This window comes from Anolis carolinensis, chromosome 2, assembly GCF_035594765.1.
Source record: "Anolis carolinensis isolate JA03-04 chromosome 2, rAnoCar3.1.pri, whole genome shotgun sequence".
Lineage (NCBI taxonomy): Eukaryota > Metazoa > Chordata > Lepidosauria > Squamata > Dactyloidae > Anolis > Anolis carolinensis.
In genome coordinates, this window is record NC_085842.1 from 76,899,295 (window position 1) to 76,910,961 (window position 11,667).

The window sequence follows — 11,667 nt, forward strand, 5'->3', positions numbered from 1 at the left end:
TTATTAATAATATATATAGTTATACCCTGCTTTATCTCCTCCTTTGGGAGAGATAAATCATATTGTGGGGGAAATTGCCCATTGCCTGTATCAGAAACACTGAGACACTCTGCTGTGTTTCTTTAATGGGTATTACATACTTTGCCTCAACGATCTATTTGAGATTCCAGAGGAAGCAGCACAGAGAGCCGTCAGATCTGCTGTAGCTTCTTGAACTTTTTCCACTTATGCATCCTTTTTGACCAAGGAAAATGTACATGACCCCAGATATATAGGTAGATAATGTTAGATATTGGACCATAAGCAAGGCTGAGCGAAGGAAGATAGATGCTTTTAAACTGTGGCGCTCTGAGAGTACCTTGGACTGCAACAAGATCAAGCCAGTCCATACTCCAGGAAATAATGCCCAACTGCTCACTGGAGGGAAGGATATTCGTGGCAAAAATGAAGTACTTTGGCCACATCATGAGAAGACAGGAAAGCTTGGAGAAGATAATGATGCTAGGGAAAATGGAAGGAAAAAGGAAGAGGGGCCGACCAAGGGCAAGATGGATGGATGTTATCCTTGAAATGACTGGCATAACTTTGAAGGAGCTTGGGGTGGTGATGGCCGACAGGGAGCTCTGACATGGGCTGGTCCATGAGGTCACAAAGAGTTGGAAGTGACTGAACGAACAAATAACAACAAAAATCATAAAGAAATTTATATTAAAAGAGTTCTTTGGTATACATACAATTTTACCATGTATTGAAGACTAAAGAAAATTTGCATGCTTATGAGATGGCTGTGCTTATTTATTTTTATATAAAGAATTAAATCTTGTCTGAATATTTGGTACTGCAAGATACAGAGCATCTTCAACATTTTTCAGAGTGGATCAATATTTTGATTTTATAATCACTAATGTTAAGAATGCCACTTCGCATAAACATGAACATACAAAAAGGCAGAAGTATGTTTAGGGCCATTTCAGACAGTGTTTAAAATTCTGTCCTAACCCAAACCAAAATTCATTTAATTGTTTTTTTTAAAGGAAACTTAAATTTTAAACCTGTGCTGCTTGGTAACTTGGCAAATTTTTCTTGAACCTTTAATGGCAGATTATTGATATATTTGATTTCAATTGAGTATGGTTTATGGACCCAACTCAGTTTTTTAGAATCAAAATTGGAAGGGAAGAATTTCTGAAAATGTGTGGCTTTTGAAAGTGTGACAAAACAATGATTCCGCATGTATGCTTCCTTCATAAACCCATCTTACATGAAGTAACAACTGTGTCATGTTAGAAATATCAGTTCTTTCATTGCACTGAATTGCAAACTTTAGGCTGCCCTTGAGCTTGGAAATATACTTTGTATGTATAATAATAATAATAATAATAATAATAATAATAATAATAATAATAATAATAATAACAACAACAACAACAGCTTATAACATATCTATCTTGTTTGCTGTGTCATAATAAAACAACAACAACAACAACTTTATTTTTATATCCCGCTCCCATCTCCCCAGAGGGGACTCGGGGCGGCTCACATGGGGACAAGCCCAGTTTCAACATACAATAAAATACAGCATAATTAAACCTTTACCTAAAACAGGTAAAATAGTATAAACATACAAAGCAGCATAAAACATCAACATCAAAACATTAGAACATTAGATTCTGAACATAATATACAAACTGTAAGATAAAATTCAGCAGACTCTACAAGAGGGAATAAAGGATCTCATTACAGAGTTCAACTAATAAGAGTAGAGTGTGATGAAGTGCAGTAGTTGTGGCAACTAATAACTAACCGGAACTATTTATTCGAATGCACATCAAAATAACTATGTTTTAAGTTCCTTTCAAAAGATGGATAGTGAGGGTAAAAACACTGTATAGTAAAAACACTGCAATTCATAACATACACTAATGTCAAATCTGAGCTAAGATGTCTTTGTTAGTGTTTGTTGGTGTTGTGTAGTGTGATGGCATGCGCAGTGTACCAAGGCTGCGGTGAAATCACACAATGTAACATGGATGTAACACAATGTTACAGGAGCCCCGGTGGCAAAGTGTGTTAAAGCGCTGAGCTTGCAGACCGAAAGGTCCCAGGTTCAAATCCCAGGAGCGGAGTGAGCGCCCGCTGTGGCTCCAGTTTCTGCCAACCTAGCAGTTCGAAAACATGCCAATGTGAGTAGATCAATAGGTACCACTCCAGCGGGAAGGTAACGGCGCTCCATGCAGTCATGCCAGCCACATGACCTTGGAGGTGTCTACGGACAACACCGGCTCTTCGGCTTAGAAATGGAGATGAGCACCAACCCCCAGAGTCAGACATGACTCGACTTAACATCAGGGGAAACCTTTACCTTTTTTAACATGGGTGAGCAGTGTTAGAAACGCCTCAGGTTCATTATGAGTTTGACTGTGAATTAAATTTTGGTTGTTGCATGTTCAGAAATGTTTTACTGTTGCCAAATTTTTCACAACCCCTACTTATGTATGAAAGTTCACATGTGCACACATATATACATGAAATATACGTGAACATTTATAAGTGTAAGTGAACAAGGGAGTACTGAAAGTATTGCTGCTTCACACATGTCCCTGCTTCTAAGGAGACACAGCATATGGAGTGGAAGGAGGGAATTAAGGAAAGTGTCTTCATACAGTTCACTCTTAACAAACCACCTCTATCCAGATCCCTTTAATTTTCCCTTTCCCACATTCCAGTTTTTCCAGATTTTGAAGTTTGAAGAGGTGTGGGATTCCTCTTGTGTAAGCACTGCTTTGGATTTGTGTCATAGTATTTGAGATATAGAAGTGAAATGTTGTCCAATTTAGCGTAGACACATATTTTAACAGTGTGATGTTATTTCCTTTGGCATTAGCAAATTGGATTTTGGCACTGAATAGAAATGCCTTTCCTTTCAAATATAGAAATTGCAACTTGTGACTGGTTAAGGTTCTGTTTAGGGCAAACTGTGCCCTAACGTCAGTTCTGGGGCCTTTCACTGGAGATGGAAAGAGATCCAAATTTCTAAAGGAGATACGTTTTACCTGCAAATTGAGATGGGATTTTTTAAATTGTTTATTTTATTTTATTCCTATGGCTACAGGAGTTTTGGACTAACATTTTGGTCGACATAGACCCTCTGTTCTAAATACAGTCTTAATGCCATCACTTTTATTCCACTGCATGGATTTTAAGCATCTTTGCCAGACAAAGAAACCAGTGGACTTTAAAAAGGTGGTAATGTGAATTTTGCATAACTTGCCTTGCCTCATAAGGCATCTTCACAATGTATGCTTTTGAGTTATTATATTCATCACAACTATCCCTGTGTCCTCTCCTCTCCATAATAAGTAATTATTAGTATTATTGAGGATGCACCATTCTTATTTTAAAAGAAACTTACTTTTTCTTTATGGTCTTTACAACTCACACAGGAAACCTTTTAGACTTGAGCGTTTGGCAAGCATTCTACTCCCTGCAGTTGGGAAAAACTAGAGCGGTCATGTAATAATAGGATCAGTCTTCTACTATGCTCCTAACTCTTACTGCTTTCCTAACATTCTTACTTTCATGTTACTTTATGTTTGATATTTTCTATCTTTTATCAAGTGTGTGAACAGTTCTAGGTTTTTCTGGGATTTTGAGGTAATGATAGTTGTGCTACAGGCAGGAAGACCATTCCCTAACAAATATCCAAAAGAGGACTTTTGGATCTTTATGTTCCTCCTAAGTGGTCATTCCTCCTGACTGTTGAGAGGGAAATCAATTCCTCGTTTCAAATTGTTTTCATTCACACCCATCATTTTAAAAGTTCTTTTGTGTCTTGAAAATCTGGGGCCTGAGTTTTTTCTTCGTGTACTCTGTGAATGCACACTAATGGAGAGGCTGCGCCTGCGCAGGTCCCAACGGAAACTCTTCCCAAGCTGAAGTTTAAATTTTGGCGGTAGCCACGCCCCTCCGTCCCCGGAGGGCATATAAGGCAGCCCTCGGCGTCTGCTCTCCAGTTCCTTTTTTTCCGCCGCAAGGTTCACTTCGGATTCTCATGTCTACGACTCGCTTCAAGCGCTGCACTCAGTGTGCCGCTAAAATTCCTGACTCCGACGGCCACGCCAAGTGCCTCTACTGCCTCGGAGAAGCACATGTCGTCGGTACCTGCCGTTTCTGCCTGGCCCTAACGGCCCAGGCTCGAAAAAATAGAGCCGCGAGGCTTAGAGCGGCGCTCTACGAAAAATCGCTCGCTGCTGAACCCGCTCCGTCGACTTCGGGCACGAAGTCGCCGCTTAACCCGGAATCGATGTCGTCTTCAGCGGCTAAAGCCCCTTCGGTCTCGTCTAAGGCGTCCAGAGCCTCCAGGTCGTCCAAGGCCGCTAAACCACCGTGCACTCTCACCACGGCCACGGTGTCGACACGTTCTGGTCGGGTCGGTCCTTCCTCGACGTCGAGCTCGGTAGCTTCCGTTTCCTCGGCTCGATCCCAGCTCGGGGCTCCTCCATCGACCTCCGCGATGAAGATCGCCTTTAAAAGGGCTCATGAGGAAGCTCGTCGGACCCAATCCGACTCAGCAATGATCCCTCCCACACCGGGTAAATCCCTGAGGGTTCCATCAAAACAACCGCTCGCTAAGAAGAGGGCAACCCAACGCTCTTCCTCTTCTGCCTCCTCCAAGATGGATGTCCCTTCTTCGGCAACTTCTTCTAGAAGGTCTTCTCCGATCGCTCCCGCTCAGCGACCTCGCCAGCCTTCTCCTCACCAACTCTCGGACGGCGAGTTGCAGGACTCACCCCACCACTCCACTCAGACAGTGGTCAGGGTCCCATCTCCTCGACCTGCTGCTTCTCATCGTTCATCTCGTCAGCAGCTTTTTCCCCCGACCTCGACACCGGAACGGGGTAGACAAACCACTCGCCTGGCTCGAGCGGTCCAGGCTTCGGCCTCCAAACAAACTCGGCTGCAGATAGCTCCTGCTCTTGAGGCGGTGCCGCCACCAGAGACTGTGTTGTCATCTCCCCCCCAGTCCCCTCAAGGGGCTGGGGACGATGAGATAGAGATTGATCGCCCGGATTCTGCTCTCTCGGCCTCGGTGGTATCCTTAGGCCTCGATCTCTCTCCTCCCCATGATGCCTATGAGGTGGATCCTCCTTCGCCTACCGACAACATTCGGGCTTTCTCCGAGCAAATGATTAGAATGGCTGATGCCCTGGGTTTAGAAATTAAACAGACTTCCAAAGCAGTAACTGACCCGGTTTTCAAACGGGTCCAAGCCCAGGCCCCTCCAGCCACGCTGTTGCCGTTCTTACCCTATCTCCTCGATGTTATCCAATCTTCGTGGAAAACCCCCTCCTCGATCCCTCCTACCTCGAAGAGAATCGAGTCTTGGTATCGTACGGATGACGACACCTTAGAATGGCTTAAACACCACCCCGACCCGAATTCCATGGTCGTGAAGGCCTCTCAGTCCTCCGGTCGTGAATCCACTACCCCTGCAGACAGAGAGGGTAAAAGGTTCGACGCGGTCGGCAGAAAGCTCTACTCCGGAGCCCTTCTACTTTGTCGAATGGCGAACTATGGGGCCTGTATGGGGGCATACCAGCAGATCCTCTGGGAAAAAGCTCAGCCCTTCTTCGCGAAGTTGTCCGACGAAGACCGGTCGGTCATGTCCACCCTCCAACAAGAGGCCGATTCGTTAGCGCATCATCAAATCCAGATGGCTAAGCATACGGGCGACACGGCCGGCAAGATGATCGCCCACGCCATTGCCATTCGCCGCCACGCCTGGCTGAGATCTTCCGGCTTATCTTCTTCCTCGAGGCAGGTCATCGAGGACCTCCCCTTCGACGCCATGGGCCTCTTTAATGCTGGCACCGATGACAAGCTTAAAACCAACCATGACTTTAAAGTTCTAGCCACTAAATGCGGCGATCAACCCCAGGCTCACCGCACCAAGTGGTTTCCTCAACGCTTTCGACGCTTCCCGCCTCCTTCTTACCGCCAGCAATCTTTCAGACGTCCCTCGGTATCGAACAACCAAAATCGCCAACAGCCCCGTCGGGCCGCACAACCTCAAAGACAGCGCGGCCGGGCCACCCCCACCGCTGGTCAACCTATCCGGCGTTCCTGACGCCATCTCTCCTTCCAAAGACTCTTTCTCCGGTACCGATGTCGTTCTCACTCCTCCGCACCCCTCTCCTCCACCAAATCAACCTCATGGTCTCTTTATAGACCGCCTGGCTCCCTTCTTTCACCGGTGGAAATCTATTACTTCAGATGCCTGGGTTCTAAAAATTGTCCAAGAAGGCTATGCCTTAGAATTCGAAGAACTCCCTCCCACCGGTCAGGTCCTTCTCTCCAACCCCTCTCAAGAAATTCTCGCAGAGGTCGACGCTCTCCTCGCCAAAGGGGCTATTCGGCCTTCTCCATCGGCACAGGACCCTCAAAGCTTCTTCTCCAGGTACTTTACGGTCCCGAAGAGGGGTGGGGGCCTCCGCCCAATTCTAGACTTGCGCATGCTCAATGTCTTCATACGCCCAACCAAGTTCAGGATGGTCTCCATCGCCTCCATCCTCCCGATGCTTCACCGCGGAGACTACTTCGTGTCTATAGACCTCCGAGACGCCTATTTCCACGTGGCGATTCGAGAAAACCACAGGCGCTTCCTCTCTTTCAAGGTCCTCGACCAAACCTACCAGTTCACCGTTTTGCCCTTTGGCCTCGCTACCGCCCCAAGGGTCTTTACCAAAGTCGTCGCTGTCGTGGCTGCCCACCTCCGGCTCCAGGGGATCACAGTTTTTCCCTATCTAGACGACTGGCTTCTGGTCGGATCCGACCCTGTCCTACTCCGTCGACACGTCGACTACACCCTCTCTCTTCTAGATTCTCTCGGTCTCCAGCTAAACCACGAAAAATCTCACCTCAACCCGTCGAACAAGATCCGCTTCATCGGCGCCCTGTTCGACTCAATCGCTCAGACTGTCTCGCTCCCGCTCGACAGGTTTCTAGCTCTCCGTCATCAAATCATCTTCTGCGAGACCCACCGAAGAGTTCGGGCTCGATCCATTCAAATACTGCTGGGCCACATGGCCTCCACAGTCCTCACGACCCCGTTCGCCAGGCTCCGTCTCCGGTCCCTGCAGAGGTGGTTCATAGATGTTTTCAAGCCATTTCGCCACCCCAACTCGAGGTTTCTCTCGATCCCGCCTCATGTTCGTCGGTCGCTTCTCTGGTGGAAGTCCCTCTCCAACGTCTGCAGGGGTCTTCCGTTTCACTCGGTTCCTCCCTCGATCACCATAACCACAGACTCATCCAATTTCGGCTGGGGAGCCCACATGAAGGGCCTCACTGTTCGGGGCCTCTGGTCTCCCTCCGAGAAGGCCAATCACATAAACTTTCTCGAACTCCTTGCTATCTTCAAGGCTCTGAAAGCCTTCTCCCGCCTGATCTCCCAAAGATCTGTCCTCGTACAGTCAGACAACACAGTAGCAGTATTCTACATCAACAAACAGGGCGGCACGGGCTCAAGGAAGCTGATGCTTCTCTCCTCCCAACTGTGGCATTGGTGCATAGCCCACAACATCCAAATCTCGGCGACTCACCTTCCCGGGATCCACAACGACTTGGCAGATGCCCTCAGCAGAATGACGACTTCCTCCCACGAGTGGATGCTCGACCCCGAGACTCTTCTTTCTCTCTTTCTCAAATGGGGTTTCCCCACCCTAGACCTCTTCGCTTCTCCCCAGAACGCTCAGCTGCCTCGGTACGGGGCAAGACTTCTCCCGTCCTCCTCTCCAGGCTGCCTGGGAGACGCCTTCCTTCTGGACTGGTCGGCGGAACCAATCTATCTCTTTCCGCCTTTTCCTCTGATACCGAAGGTCCTCCAGAAGCTCCGATCGGTACCGATGTCGGCGATCCTGATAGCGCCAGCCTGGCCTCGTCAACCGTGGTTCCCGGCTCTTCTTCATCTTTCCAAGGCGACCTTCTTCACTCTGCCTCTCCTACCACACCTCTTATCCAGAGAAAACGGCCAGCTTCTGCATCCGGATCTCCCCTCTCTACATCTCACTGCTTGGAGGATTCTCGCCTGACCTCCCTCCCGCAGAACTTACAAGAGGTCCTCCGCGCAGCTCACAAGCCGGCTACAACCAGGGCCTACACTTATAAAGTCTCTCGCTTTCGTTCCTTTCTTCGCTCCCGAGGGATCACTGCTTTCCCAACCTCGGTACCGATTGTGCTGGACTTCCTTATGTCTCTAGCAGAACAAAAGCTTTCTCTTGCCTCTATGAAATCTTACCTGGCCGCTCTATCATGGTGTTTTCAGCAGCATGGTAAACCATCATTGTTTTCCGATCACCTCGTCAAGACCTTCTTAAAAGGATACAACAACATCTGCCCACCGGCCCAACCTCCTACCCCAGGCTGGAACCTCGAGCTTGTCCTTTCCCAGCTCACTGCTTCTCCCTTTGAACCTTTGGCCTCGACCGACCTACGTCTCCTTTCTTGGAAAGTTGCCTTCTTGGTGGCCATAACCTCAGCGCGCAGACCCTCGGAGCTGGCGGCCCTTCGGGTCGATGAACCCTACCTCCGCTTTCATCACGACCGCGCCGTTCTCCGTCCGGACATCACCTTCCTTCCCAAGGTGGTCTCTGCTTTTCACCTTAACCAGGACATTGTCCTTCCCGCTTTCTTCCCAGACCCCTCGTCTCCCCTTGAGCGGAGACTGCACCTCCTTGATGTGCGTAGAGCACTTCTGTTCTACCGGGACCGTACTAAGGACATTCGAAAGACCCCAAAACTTTTTGTGGCCCATGCCCCAGATAAACTGGGCAATCCTATTTCTTCTCAAAGACTCTCACACTGGATTGCTCAGGCCATTGAACTGGCCTATGAACTAGCCAAAAGACCTCCTCCCCCGTCGGTCCGCCCGCGTTCGACGAGAGGTCTCTCCACGTCGACTGCCTTCCTAAGGGGCATTTCCCTGGACTCCATCTGCAAGGCAGCGATCTGGTCTAACCCCCTTACATTTGTGTCTCACTACAGGTTAGACCAAAAGACTTTGAAGGATGCCGCCTTTGCTAGGGCGGTTTTATCCTCATGCTTGTCCTAACCTTCTGCATTTATGACTTCTATGTGGGTGCTTTTTCTCATGCGACCCTCTTGTTGTTTTTTCCTGTTTGGTACATGTTTGCACTACTCTCCTGATGATCCGTGCCTTATTGCTATTGCCTTCCCCCTTAGGGGAATGATGTTTTCCTGTTTTCACATGTGCTCTTAAAGGGTTATATCATGCCTGACCGAACTGCCTTCGGTGTTTGGCGTGTGTTTGATGCAATACCTTAATGGGTCCTTGGACCAGGGTTTTCTTTGATGTTTTCATGTTTAATAAACATATGTTTGGACAGTTTTCTCGTTGTCAGGGTTTGCTTAGCCCGCCTCCGAGACCTAAGCTTGCTAGTCTCCATTAGTGTGCATTCACAGAGTACACGAAGAAAAAGGACAGGTTGCTTACCTGTAACCATGTTTCTTCGAGTGTACTCTGTGAATTCACACAAGCCCGCCCTTCCTTCCCCTCTGGCAAACCCTCTTCCTTTCTCGTTGCCTCTGCGGCGTAGGAACTGGAGAGCAGACGCCGAGGGCTGCCTTATATGCCCTCCGGGGACGGAGGGGCGTGGCTACCGCCAAAATTTAAACTTCAGCTTGGGAAGAGTTTCCGTTGGGACCTGCGCAGGCGCAGCCTCTCCATTAGTGTGAATTCACAGAGTACACTCGAAGAAACATGGTTACAGGTAAGCAACCTGTCCTTTTGTTTGCTGGTTTTCTTTTTCCTTCATTTCCTTTTCTTTTTATCATGTTTTATATCACAACCTTGGAAGCAGTAACTGCTTGGGTTTTGTATATAGGATTTTAACGTTGTGAATAGTATTTTGCAAAAAAAAAATCATTGCTTTATGAATAATAATTTCAATTTTCAAGCAAGAGATGTGAAGGGTTTTGCATTTACACTCTGATTGTAAAGCTCCCATTGCATTTGATGGGTTGATACCAGAGGCAGAATGCTAGAAACAATATTTGCTCTGACTCAGAAAGTAAATAATAACAAAGGAAGCAGCCCCAGGCTCCTTGCTTCTGCAAACAAGAGAGGTAGAAGAGAAACCTTTCATAGAATCATAGAATCATAGAATAGTTGAGTTGGAAGAGACCACATGGGCCATCCAGTCCAACCCCCTGCTAAGAAGCAGGAAATCGCATTCAAAGCACCCCCGACAGATGGCCATCCAGCCTCTGCTTAAAAGCCTCCAAAGAAGGAGCCTCCACCACGGCCCCGGGGAGAGAGTTCCACTGTCGAACAGCTCTCACAGTGAGGAAGTTCTTCCTGATGTTCAGGTGGAATCTCCTTTCCTGTAGTTTGAAGCCATTGTTCCGTGTCCTAGTCTGCAGGGCAGCAGAAAACAAGCTTGCTCCCTCCTCCCTATGACTTCCCCTCACATATTTATACATAGCTATCATGTCTCCTCTCAGCCTTCTCTTCTGCAGGCTAAACATGCCCAGCTCTTTAAGCCGCTCCTCATAGGGCTTGTTCTCCAGACCCTTAATCATTTTAGTCGCCCTCCTCTGGACGCTTTCCAGCTTGTCAACATCTCCCTTCAACTGTGGTGCCCAAAATTGGACACAGTATTCCAGGTGTGGTCTGACCAAGGCAGAATAGAGGGGGAGCATAACTTCCCTGGATCTAGACGCTATTCCCCTATTGATGCAGGCCAGAATCCCATTGGCTTTTTTAGCAGCCGCATCACATTGTTGGCTCATGTTTAACTTGTTGTCCACAAGGACTCCAAGGTCTTTTTCGCACACACTGCTGTCAAGCCAGGCGTCCCCCATTCTGTATCTTTGATTTCCATTTTTTCTGCCGAAGTGAAGTATCTTGCATTTGTCCCTGTTGAACTTCATTTTGTTAGTTTTGGCCCATCTCTCTAGTCTGTCAAGATCGTTTTGAATTCTGCTCCTGTCTTCTGGAGTGTTAGCTATCCTTCCCAGTTTTGTGTCGTCTGCAAACTTGATGATCGTGCCTTCTAACCCTTCGTCTAAGTCGTTAATAAAGATGTTGAACAGAACCGGGCCCAGGACAGAGCCCTGCGGCACTCCACTTGTCACTTCTTTCCATGATGAAGACGACGCATTGGTGAGCACCCTTTGGGTTCGTTCGCTTAGCCAATTACAGATCCACCTAACCGTAGTTTTGTCTAGCCCACATTTTACTAGTTTGTTTGCCAGAAGGTTGTGGGGGACTTTGTCGAAGGCCTTACTGAAATCCAGGTACGCTACATCCACAGCATTCCCTGTATCGACCCAACTCGTAACTCTATCGAAAAAAGAGATCAGATTAGTCTGGCATGACTTGTTTTTGGTAAATCCGTGTTGACTATTAGCAATGACCGCATTTGTTTCTAAGTGTTCGCAGACCACTTCCTTAATGATCTTTTCCAGAATTTTGCCTGGTATTGATGTGAGGCTGACCGGACGGTAATTGTTTGGGTCGTTCTTTTTTCCCTTCTTGAAGATAGGGACCACATTCGCCCTCCTCCAATCTGCTGGGACTTCTCCCGTTCTCCAAGAACTCTCGAAGATAATTGCCAGTGGTTCTGAAATAACTTCCGCTAGTTCCTTCAG

The 11,667-nt window shown here is 47.6% G+C and overlaps 1 protein-coding gene across 1 annotated transcript in view; it reads left to right on the plus strand.

The window, feature by feature from the left end:
* The window catches only part of cenpp (centromere protein P), a 224,474-nt gene that overhangs the window by 51,845 nt on the left and 160,962 nt on the right, over positions 1 to 11,667 (plus strand). The gene's annotated exons all lie outside the window — the stretch shown is intronic.